Consider the following 13,495-nt stretch of genomic DNA (forward strand, 5'->3'; position numbering starts at 1 on the left):
AATTAGGAAGACTCATCTTCATGAATTCAAATCTGGCTTCAGATATTTACTAGCTGTAGGACCCTGAGTAAGTCATGTAAACCCTGTTTGTTTTAGTTTCTTCATCTGAAAAAAAAATAATTCTAGAGAAGGAAATGCAAACCACTCTAGTATCTTTACCAAAAAATTCTCAAAGTCACAAAGTATGGGACATGACAGAGAATGACAGGATTTGCATTAATCATCCAATATAAATATTTTACTTTGATATTTTAATAAACATGTAACTTCTTAGATGCAAATACTCACTCTACTGATAGAAATTCAAACTGCTCCTCTCTTCTCATCATTTCTGTTATGGAGCAGAGACAATCTAATATGTAGAGCACTGTCCATGGTTATTCTAGAAGGCAAATAAGTTGAGCCAGCATTGACATAAAAACAGAGATAAAACTATCCACAGACCACAGATAATATCATAAAAGGAACAAGCAAGTAGAGACTGGAAGCAGAAAGTAAACCTAGGAATACATGTACTTTGGTTGACTTAGCAGCTATGAAGAGATGGGCCTTAATATACTGGGAGAAAGGTCACAATTTTGCCATTTCTCCATTATTGCTTGACATTTTTCTCCTGGCGGCTCTAACAGTGAGTCTCCCAGAGTATGTACATAACTCACTGGAGCTATTTATTTAGAACATAATAGTTGTAGTAAAATATTTCATTTTAGGTAATATTACTCTACTTCCATTCTTTAGCATTAGACTTAATTTTTTATTCCTATCATTTTAAATGGCCTTTTTATACTTTGATTTGCAGTACTGAATAGTTTGATTCACAATAGCAATAAGCCATCTATTTCTGAATCATTTTGCCAGGTTTGTATGCATGCAAACACATGCAATGTTGCTAAAGTCATTATAATGCTTTCTGAAGCATGGGAATTATGGGTTTGTGAAGGTTATGTGAAGGATAAACTCCCAATTTACTTTTTAAAGATCAACAATGCAGCAATTATTCATTTACCATGTCCCTTTATGACTGGAAATTTTAATAATACTTATGTCATACTGTTTTAGTGCTCACTAAACATAACTTGTTTAAAAAATATTTTGGTTTTTTTTATTCTCTCCATCCTGTTATCAGAAGAGCTAGTCAAGTAAAGATACATAAACAACATACAAGACAGGATTTAAGCAATTGTCAGCAGTACTTGTTATATAAAAACCAAGAATATTTGCAAATGAAAATATTCTCATAATCCATTTTGTTTATGCAACAATAGCAGTTAGAAGTCTGTAATGCTTTATTTAAATATGTATAACTGATTTGGCTCTGCCTGGCTGAATTATCCCATCAGTCTTTTATAAACAAAGTAATTAACATGAAGTTCCAAATTGGTGCCAGTTCTAATAATCTGAGGCATTTATTTAAAAATATGTTCTTAATATACAAAATTCAAATATAATTTCAATTTTTCAAATATCTTTTTCATTTTAATCACTTTGCTTTAACTAGGACAATTATTCCTTTTACCAAAATAATGTATCTCCTCATTCTTCTTATAAAATAAAAATCCTGAGCAATAAGAAAACATTGAATATAGAAGTTTAGATAGAAGGAGCCATCTTATATAAAAATTTCATTTTCAGTGGCTCATATCAATAGGTACTCATTCAGTTACATTTTTAAAAGGCATTTACAAAAGGTAAGTTTCTCTATTCCCCCATTTTTCCTTGCTCCCAAACCCTTCTCCCTTGAATCTCTGTATCCTGGATACAACTAACACTAAATAGAATTTGATGGTCTCCAAAGCAAAATAACAGATAGGAGTTGAAGAGGGATGCAAGAATAAATCTATACAATATAAAAACAAAATATATCAATAAAATATTCATTTTTACAAAAGATTGGGCATTGGGTCATCAGCCTGAAACCCCTATTATGACAATTTTTTCTGTGAGAAAAAAGTTTTTAACTTTATTATTTTTATTTATGTCTTCTCTAGTCATAAGCACAAGGGTTGTGTTACAAAATTATATTAAAACAATGAATTTCTATTTTAAAGTTAATGTAAGACAGATGTTTATTTAAATACTTCAAATTAATATTGTTGATGAGCCCTTACTCTTGATAACTGTGAATTCCATAACAAACTGCTAATTCACAAATTCTTATAGTGAAAACATTTTCCCAAAACTGTGTATATGTACTTAACAAAATTTATTCATTTACAGTATAATTCTTCCATTTTTTCTTGTAAATACAGAAATATATTGTATCAATTGCTATAATAAGCAAGGGGTTTTTCTGAGTAGAGGGCCACTTCACTATCCTAGTCAGAAATTTTAATAATGTTTTTGCATGTACATATTCTTTAAATATTGATCAAACTTCTCCAAACTAGCAGAGTCCATATTTTTCCTCTTTTCTGTACATTTCTCAAAATATAGGTCTCAGACCTTGAGCTCCATCATTTAGCACAGTTCCATTTACATGTTGTTGGCCTGTAAATATTTAACTAGTTAATAGCTGGCCTGCTGTAGTTCATAATTGCAGTCAGTAGAACTGTATGTTTTATACATTTGCATTGATACTGTTTTGTCAAGATCTTGAATTTCTGAACATTCATTTCAACAATAAATTTCCAAAAGAAAATATTTATTTGTTTTGATACTTTGTCTTCCACAAATTTTTCTGTGTGAAAATATATTCTATTGTATAATGCTAAGGAAAATCCCTGGTATCTCTCTGTAATAGCACCAAAAAAAAAAAAAAAAAAAATAGTGAATGTATTATCATGTTGGCAACTGGGAAGAAACTAGGAAGAAAGACCTGAACTAATTTTTTGGTACTAAGTGAAAGTGTCAGAGTTTCCTCCATACAGTTAAGAGGAGCCCCTGGAATTGTAAAGTCTTTTTTTTTTTTTTTCCCTTTTGACATGAACTACAGGCAAGCTTAAATGTAATAGATTTACAAAGGTTAAAATCTTCATCATATGAAATTAAAGAATACTGATGCAGTCAAATTTCACTATAACTCTATATATTAATGAGTAGAATATAGAAAAAGATAGCTCCTTTTTAGAACCCAATTCAAGGGATTTAATTACCAAATAACAAAAATGACAAGGTGGTCATAGAGTTTTAGATCTGTTTTTTAAATAGATAGCTCTTTACTGCCTCTATTTTTAAAGCTATAGAAGCATTGGTAAAAATAGCCTAAATTCAACTTCCTGTACGCTAGGATAGATTAAAAAAAAAAAAAAAAATTGGACAAAATATCTCAAATCCTAATACAGCAGATTAATCTTCAGACTTTGAAAGTGGATTCAAAAAGGATGTTCATAATGTATAATTAAATATAGAATCTATTTTCAAAATTTCAAATCCTTCAATTTCTGACCAAGATGGTTATATGAAGAGGAAGCAAACTACTCGGCGCCAATAAACATTCTCTAGCAAAACCCTGAAGTTCACATCAGAATAAAGATCAAGAAATCCTCTGGTAAACTATAGTAAGTGATTTCCCCACTCCCTGCCCTCCAGATCCAGAAGTATATAAAAAAACGTCAATCAGAAGTCACGGGCAATAGGAAAGAGGGCCTTTTTAGCAAAGAGAAAGAGATAGTACAACCAGAGATGAGACGCATGTAATTTGCAAGGCTCTATGTCTTAAAGCCTCAAGAATTGGGAGATCTCTTGAAAAATACCCAGAATGGAGTTTATGGAAGTCCCCCAAAGTAGCAGCTAGCAGAAACTGCTGACCAACAAAATGTTCTACTGTTCAGATATATATAAGGGACAATTAAGGTCCAGGACATCGTTAGTCTTTTATATTCTCTCTTGAGATGCCAGAAAGAGTCCTGATGCTCTTGAGATGCCAGAGAGAGTCCTGATGATTGACAGCTTTGAACCCCTGTTTAAAAACATGAGTTTTGTGGAGATAGAGGTAAAAAGGAGAGAAGACTGCTTTTTGCTGTTTGAAAAAATATATATTTTATTTAAAAACAAAATAAAACAAAAAACCCAGATGGAAACCATAAAAGGAAAAGTCCAAAGCATGTCATAGCCAAAATCTAGAGCTTTCTTGGCAAAGGAAAAAAATACTATAATTTTCCATAAAGTAGTTCAAGTAAAAAAAAAATCTCCTTTCAGGATTACAAAATATCTGGAAACTTCTATGAAAAATGAGAGAAGTTGTTGGAATATAATATTGCAAAAAGCAAAAGATACAGGTTTACTTAACAACATAACTGGAGTGATCTCATGTCATGCCCCATAAATGTAAATGTTCTACAATTGGAGTCTAATGACAAAGAAAAGTATGATCATCCTTGCTCTGTCACACTTGAGGTCTCTCACCTAGAATTGTGTCACACTCATCTTCTTTCTAGGATTGATTTGTTTTCTCCAACATGCTCTTTTATCAGAAAGCATCAATTTCCAAAAAGGTACCATTCTATATAGTTGCACTCAAACTCTCTCAAGAGTTCTATGGGTAACCTTCTAGAAAGAAAATATACTTCCTCTCCTCAGCACTTAGCTCTTGAGTCCTATCATTCAAAAGTAATGCATCCTCATAGTATGATATTTATACAACTAACCACTCATAGCAATATATTTTATATGTTAAATATAATCATTAATTTAATAAAAAAGAAAAATATCAGATACTAATATATTAAAACAAATATACAAATAACAAATATATCATTTATCAGAGGTAAATTAAGAAAACATTGAATAAACATATGAATAAAAGAAGAAATTGAGACCAAAATAAAAAAATAGAGTATTACAAAATGTAAAATGAATAATTTTGATTGCAAAAAATTTAAATGTTTTTGTATAAACAAAATCAATGCAATCAAAATTATAAGGAAATCAGAAAATGGAAGAGATTTTAAATCAAATATCTCTGACAAAGACCTTCTTTTTCAAATACATAGAGAATTAATTCAAATTTGAACACATCATTCTCCAATTGATAAATGGTCAAAGGAAAAGGCAGTTTTCTGACAAAGAAATCAAAGCTATCTATAGACATAAAAAATGCTCTAAATCACTTTTGATTAGAAAAATGTAAATTAAAACAACTCTGAAATACAACCTTAATCCCATAAGATTGTCTAATATGACAGAAAAGGAAAATGATAAATGTAGGAGGGGATGTGGGACACAAATGCATTGTAGGTGGAGTTGTGAACTGATCCAACCATTCTGGAGAGTAATTTAGAACTATGCCCAAAGGGTTATCAAATCCTATATACCTTTTGATTCAAAAGTGTCACTACTCAGTCTCTATTCCAAAGAAATCAAAAAAGAGGGGAAAGGATGCATACGTGCAAAAATGTTTATAGCAACTCTTTTTGTAGAGGCAAAGAATTGCAAAATGAATAGATTCCTATCATTTGGGAAATGGCTGAATAAGTTGTGGTACATGAATGTGATAGAATATTATTGTTCTACAAAAAATAGTGAACAAGCTGATTTTAGGAAAGTCTGGAAAGATTTACATGAATTAAGGATGATCAAAACAAGTAGAACCAGGAAAACATTGTACACAGCAATAGTAAGATTGTGTAATTATCAACTTTGAAAGACCTACTTCTTCTCAGCAGTTCAGTGATACAAGGCAATTCCAATAAACTGTGGATAGAAAACATCATCCAATACAGAGAGAGAACTATGAAGATTGATTGTAGATAAACACATGCTATGTTTATTTTTTTTCTCTCATGATTTTTCCTTTTTGTTCTGATTTTTCTCTCCCAACCTGACTCATAAGGAAATATATTTAAAAAATCAATGTACATGTATAACCCAAAAAAGGTGTTTCTACATGTAACTGGGGGGAATAATTTTTAATTTATAAAATACAAATTATGAAAAAAATAAAAATGAAATTTATGAAATAAAAGCATTTCCATACCAGCATTTTTTTAAAAAGATGATTGCACATGAAACTGCAAATCTGTTATATACAATTTATTGTTCCTTTTAAACATAGAATAAAATAACTTTCCTTTTTTTCCTATTTTTCTTCCTGCCTCCCATCCCACCCTAGAGATGGCTACTATTAGACATAAATATGCATATATGTGTATGTATACATATATATGTTAAATCATTCTATACTCTCTCCTATTTATCAGTTCTTTATATGTAGTGTCTTCCTTCACAATTCCTTTGTAGCTAATTTTTAGGTATTTATCATAGTCAAAATGACTTAGTTGCTCAAGATTGTTTTTAAAACAGTATTTGTAATGGGCTGAGGCTCGAGTTGATGCACTGAGGTCCCAAGCACATGTGGCTAAATAGTAATTGGACCAGACTTTTGCAGGACTTCAAAAACATGAGGGGATCATTGGATTCCCTGATATGTGAAGCAATGGACAATAGATTGGTTTTGGACTATCTCTTGGCTGCTGAAGAAGGCGTATGTGTGACTGCTGTTTACATACTCTTCTTCTAGAACTTCTGGCAATCTTTTACAACACCATGTTGATTTATTTTGTTTGTTATACTGTTACTTGCGTGTACAATTCATGTTTGTTACACCACATCAAGCCTGCACTGACGGTGGGGATGGTCATTGTTAATAGCCCCTGCATTATTGCTATGTGCTTGTGTAATACCTCTCATGCTGATGGGTTTGTGCATACCTGTTTCTAATAAGAACCTTCAGCTCAGAGACCTGCTAGCAACCCCCACTTCCCTTTGGTGCTTTTCATCTCCCTTCCTGAGATGTCAAGGAGGGCATGATTATCTCCTTTTTAGTGTTTTCACCTCCTTTCCTGAGAAGTTAGGGAGGGTGTGATCACCTCCCCTTGGGGGCTCTGACCTCCCTAAAGAATCAGGGATGGCATGACCATTTGTGTTCTAAAACAAAAGAAAGCAGGAGATGTAATGGGCTGAGGCCTGAGTTGATGCACTGAGGTCCCAAGCACATGAGGCTAAATAGTAATTGGACCATACTCTATTAATACATATGCTTGGAGAAAGAATGGCCCCCGTCCACTCTTTGTGCAAGTCCTGATGTGCTATATAGGAAATGACGATTTTGGTGGGTGGAGGCAGGGGAGTGGAAAAGGAAGGGGAAGGAGATACTGCTGGCTGGTGTCTTGACACAGCTGCTCGCATTGCTATCGAGACCGCCCTTCACCTCTGATCCCCCTCTGCTAGCTGGCTTCCTATCGCAGCTGCCCATATTGCTATTGCAATCCTTCTTGCCCATATTGCTGTCGCAATCCTTCTTCACCTCTACTGAGAATAAAGATTTAAGATTTTTCCCTTAACCTGAATTCCTGACTCCGTCTGATTTTAAATAAGCGGTCATCACAAATATTGATGTTAGTGTGTACAACAATCTCTGGGTTCTGCTCATTTTCCTGTTCATTTCATGCAAGTCTGTCCATGCTTTTTTCTAAAATCAATGATAGAAGCTTCTACCCTTCTGATTGAATGACTGAAATGAAAGCTCCCTAACTCTCAGTGACTGGTCTTTCCCTTAAAAAATCAAAACTCCCCAATTTTCCCCCATGAAATTGACAATCCTTATTAAATCATAATTAGCTATCTAAATGTTTATGTGATTCTACTTTTTCATAGTTTGATCATAAAACATGATATGAATATTAAGTGAGATATCCATTATGCCTCAGTTCTGAAGTCTCCAACAAGGCAGTGTGTCTCTTTGGCGCCCTTGAAATTGTTTCTTTACCATCATGTTTTCTAATTTTTAATAAGAGCCCTTTACCTATTTCTAATGTCCCTACATAAGCAAGACATCACCCTATATAGTTGAGAAAGAGAAATAGGTCCTCAAGTCCATACTACGAATCATTTTATCTCCAAAACTGAACAAAAATACATTTGAAATCTGGTTTTTCAATGACATATTTTAGCAACATATCTTAAAACCAAGTTCTTTTTCTACTGATATTAAACATCAAAATATTAATTGATTACAGCAGCTATAACATCTGTTGACAATAAATATAAATCTCTTCCTTTACCCATAAAAATTTTTCTGCCCTTTTTATCATTAACTTAACTATATAAAATGAGCTTTAAAGATACTTTACAGTTACAATCAAGTATAATAACTTTTGCAAAGTTGTGCAAAAGAAAGATATGGACCTTTAATAGAATGAAGACTCAATCATTTTTAATGAAAAGATCAGAGCTGAGTAGGAACTTTGAAACAGAATCACTAGAGAAACTTAGAAAGATAAATCTATTTAATCAAATAGGAAACAGCAATACTACTATATAGTATTAACATTCTAATAAGGGGAGAAGAAACAAGTATCTCTACAATTCTTTAATATCTTTAAAAGGTACTGAGAAATCATTATATGGGTGGAGCCAAGATATTGGAGTGAAGCCAGGAAACTGCTTAAGCTCTCTCAGTTTTCCTCAAAAACTCTGAATAGAGTCTGATGGAATGAAAGCACTTTCCAGCTCAAGATAGACTAGAAAAACTTTAAGAAAGATCAGTCTCACGGGGGCAAAAAGGGTGTTCAGCCCAGCTCAGACCCTGGGAAAGCAAGTGAGTCTTAATCTCAGCAAATCAACAACTAAGACCCTCAGGCCTGGCTCAGTAAATGGGCAAATCACAGGGGCAGTTTCCAATCCCAGCTCAGAAGGAAAACTCTGGGAAACGGGTAGTTTCCTGAACAGAACAGGTAAAGCTACGCCTGCAAACACAAGGGGCCCCTATGCTCAAAGCCAAGGCTTAGAGATGCACTGAAAACTTGGAACAGTGCCCCTATAGTTCAGGAGCAGAGCTCCACCTTAAAAATAAAAAAAATAAGGAAATACCAAAAGAAAAGGAAAGAAAAATGAATAAGAAACAGAAAAAAACCTTGACCATAGAAAGCTACTCTGATGACAGGGCAGATCAAAACACAAACTCAGATGAGGACAAAATGTGCACATAAGAAATCTCAAAGAGTAGATAAACTGGTCTCAAGCCCAAAGAGGCTTCTTGGAAGTGCTCATAAAAGACTTTAAAAGGCAAATAGGAGAGGTAAAAGAAAAAATGAGAAAGGAAATGAGAGATGTGCATGGGAGAATCAACAACTTGGAAAAGGAAAAAAAAAATTGTCTGAAGACAATTCTTCAAAAGTAGTATTAACCAAATGGAAAAGATACAAAAGCTAACTGAAGAAAATCACAATTAAAAACTATTACAGGGCAAGTGGAAACTAATGACTGTGAGACAACAAAAATCAGGTAAACAAACTAAAAAAGAAAAAGAAAAAAATGGAAGAAAATGTGAGATACCTCATTAGAAAAATAGCCAAGGTGGAAAACAGATCCAGAAGAGATAATTTAGGCCAGGACCAAAAAAAAAAAAAAAAAAAGAAAAAGAAAGAAAGAAAGAACCTGGATAGCATTCTTCAACAGATCATCAAGGAAAACTGCCCCAATATTCTAGAAATAGATGGGGGAAAATACTCATTGAAAAAATTCATCTGTAGCTCTTCTCAACAATGAGATGATTCAGACCACTTCCGATGATCATGTGATGATGAGAGCCATCTACACCAAAAGAGAGGACTGTGGGAACTGAATGTGGATCACAACATAGCATGTTCACCTCTTTTGTTGTTGTTTGCATAAATTTTATTTTCTTTCTCATTTTTTTTTCTTTTTGATCTGATTTTTTCTTGTGCAGCAAGATAATTGTATAAATACATATGCCTATGTTGGATTTACATATATGTTTACCATGTTTAACATATATTACTTACCATCTACAAATCAGAGTGGCTGGAAGGAGGAGGGAAATTAGAACAATGATTTTGCAAGGATCAATGGTGAAATATTATCCATGTATATCTTTTGAAAATAAAAAATTTCAATAAAAATTTTTTAAATAAAATGAATCCATCAATCACCTTCAGAAAAATATCTCACATGGAAAATCCCAAGAAACATTGTTACAAAACTCCAGAATTACCACCTCAAGGAAAAAAATATTGCAAGCTTCTAGACAAAAACAATTCAAATATCATGGAGTAACAATCAGAATTACCCAGCATCTGGCAGCTTGTACAATAAAGAACTGGAGGGCTTAGAATACTATATTCCAGAAGGCAAAGGTTACAACCAAGAATTAACTACCCATTGAGACTGAGCATCATCTTTCAAGAAAAGCAATGAAACTTCAAGGAAGTAAGATACTTTCAGTCATTTCTCTTGAAAAAAACAGAACTAAACAAAAATTTAATCTACAAACACAGAACTTGAGAGAAGCATTAAAAAGTAAATAGAGGGAAAATATATATTATTTAAAAGTTAAATTGTTTACATCCCGAGATGGGAAAATGGCATCTGTAATTCTTGAGAACTGTATTTGTCACTGGGGCAAGCAGAGGGAGGCATCATATGGACAGAAATGATGGTTCTGCATGAAGGCTGATGTGATGATATCAAAGAAAAAGATATTAAGGGGTGGGAAAGTGTCTGTACTTGAAAAAGAGGAGAGGGGAATTATAATGGGACAATTAGCTTATAGAAAGAGGCACAAAAGACTTATTACAATTGCGCAGAAAATGGGAGGGGAATGAGCACTACCTGAAGATTGATCTCATCACTTTTGGTTCTAAGAGGAAATAACTTCATTATTCAGTTGGTTATAGAAATTTATCTAACCCTATAAAGAAGGACAAGGAGAAAGAGGAAAGAAACAGGAGGGACAAGATAGAAGGGAAGGCAGAAACACAAGGGGAAAAGTTAAGAGAGAGGGGAAGGGATGATAGAAGATAAATTAGGAAGTAGAGTGGATTAAAAAAATAGGACTAAGGATAGAGTAGAAAGAGAGAACAAAAGTATATACAGGAGAGAAAATAGGATAGAGGGAAATACTGAGTTGGTAATTATAACCATAAAAGTAAATGGGATGAACTCTCCCATAAAATGGAAATTAATAGCAGAGTGGATTAAAAAAAAAGAATACTACAATATATTGTTTACAAGAAACACATTTGATGCAGAGAGACATATACAGAGTAAAGGTAAAAGACTGGGACAGAATTTATAATGTTTCAGCTGAAGTTAAAAAAAAAAAGGTACTGAGAGAGTTAAAGAAGGAAAAAATAGATCTTGAATACACTGGCTCTTTTCAAAGGATTTTTAGAGATGAAAAAGAAAAAAAGGGCTAATAGAAATATAGTAATATATTTACCTCCTTTAGTACATAAAGGAGGTAAAAAGGTATGAAACCTGCTGTTTTCATAATTGGGATTCATGAGAAGAATATTCAAACATGGAGGACAGAGTGAAGGAAGTATCTGAAACAAAGAGTGGTGAACACATATATTCATATATTCAGTCACAAAAGAGTTTGGTGTAAAAGTGTATTAAACTCAAAAAAGGAAACAAATGGGGTGGGGGGAACATTAAGAAAGCAGATAATACTGTAGAGGGAATAGTGAAAAGCAAAACATACTTCGTGATACTAAAAGAAGTATTATATGGGGCAGGAAAGGGATGGAGGAAAGAAAGAAACTGGAACCTAAAGGGGCTGATTCTTAGAATATTGAGAAACAACTGAATAAATTGTGACATATAAATTTGGTGTAATTGTGCAATAAAAAATGATAAAAGAAATCATTTCAGAGGATGCTGAGAAGCTTAAACTGATACAAAATGAAATGAGCAGGACCAAAAGTACAGTCAATAAAAGGACAGGAACGTAGTAAGGACTAAAGAACTCTAATCAGGGGCAGCTAGATGGTGCAGTGGATAGAGCACCAGCCCTGAAGTCAGGAGGACCTGAGTTCAAATCTGACCCCAGACACTCAACACTTTCTAGCTGTGTGATCCTGGGCAAGTCATTGTCTCATCAAAAAAAAAAAAAAAAAAAACCTCTAATCAATGAAATGACCAACAACGTCTCCAGACAATCTATGAAGAAACATGTTATATAGCTCTTGAAAGAGAGGTGATGGGCTAAGGTGCACAGTCTTACATTGTGATTTCATTTTGCTTCCTGTGATTATTTATTACATGATTTTTTTTTCCCTTTTCTCCCTCAGTTTTTAATTGAAGGGAAAAGAGATTAATACCACTAATGCCAAAAGCAGGAATGAATGGAGGTATTATAACATGTTTTAAATATACTGAAAGAAGTTCAGAAAGAAGCCCAGAGAATCAAAACAATTTGGAAAGTAATGTGTAAAATTTATTCTATACTTAAAAAAAAAAAAAAAAACTAGATAGTACTACTTATCGATTCATGCTTTCATATAGAATCCTCTTTTTGAGTTCTGTTATAAATATGTAAATTATTTTTAATGATAAAATTCAAGATAAAAAAATTAAATCTCAGGTATTTCTCTCAATTTCAGAGCCTGATATAATTTCAAGAAAAGAGAAATTCCTACTACCCTTCCTCCTTCCAGATGTATATTAGATAATAATGAAACTAGTTCATTAGTTTTCAAATATATTTTAACCTATAATTCTAATAATTACACATATTAACTGTAATTGTATGCTTTTTAAAGTCTGGAATGTCAAGATTTAAATTTGCATGTAGGCAAAAGAAATTCTAATTTAAATGTGTACAAATGGATTTTATGCACTCTTTATGTGGTCTTTTATTAAATCCTCTTGTTAGATAATAACAAGCTCAAGAAATTGTAACCTAAAGAATGTACTTGTTTTATGTGTTAAAAAAAATAAAATCAAATATTCATTTTTCATCCAAAGAAGCCTCCAGTAGTCAAAATTATCTATAGAACCTTAAAACAAGATTGTTGTAGTATAATCATGATTGACCCTGTATTACCTCATTTGGGGTTTTCTTGGCAAAGATATGGGAATCATTTGCCATTTTCTTCTCCAATTCATTTTTCAATTGAGGAAACTGAGGCAAATAGGGTTAAGTTAATTGCCTGGGGTCACAGTGCTAGTGAATATCTAAGGTCAGATATTAATTCAGGAAAATGAATTAAGGAGTCGTTTTATATTCAGACCTGGCACTCTTATCTACTGTGTCACCAAACTGTCCAGGAATAGGCTACTCCTGATAGTATAAACAATTCCACAGAAATGAGGAAATGACAAATTTTTCATCCTCTTACTATTTAAATCACCAAGAAATTACTGCAAGATTTAAAAGAACAGTCAATATTTTATGAAGAAAAAAAGGTAAAATAGATCCTTATATTTGACAGCAACAGTTAACAATGAAATTTTTTAACATCTTCAAAAATGCACAGCACTATATTTTATGCCATAGATATAGGAAAGGAATTAGAAGAGAAAGAGTGAGACAGAGACAGAAAAGAGAGACAGAGGCAGACAGACAGAGACAGAGAGAGACAGAGAAAGAGAGAATATCCTTTTTTTTTTTAATTTTTATTTAATGATTACTTTATATTGACAACATTATCCCTTGCACTCATTTCTTTTCCGATTTTTTCCCCCTCCCTCCCTCCACCCCCTCCCCTAGATGGCAAGCAGTCCTTTATATGTTGGATATGTTGCAGTATAT

The sequence above is a fragment of the Antechinus flavipes genome, chromosome 1 (genome assembly GCF_016432865.1).
Source record: "Antechinus flavipes isolate AdamAnt ecotype Samford, QLD, Australia chromosome 1, AdamAnt_v2, whole genome shotgun sequence".
In the NCBI taxonomy this organism is placed as follows: Eukaryota; Metazoa; Chordata; class Mammalia; order Dasyuromorphia; family Dasyuridae; genus Antechinus; species Antechinus flavipes.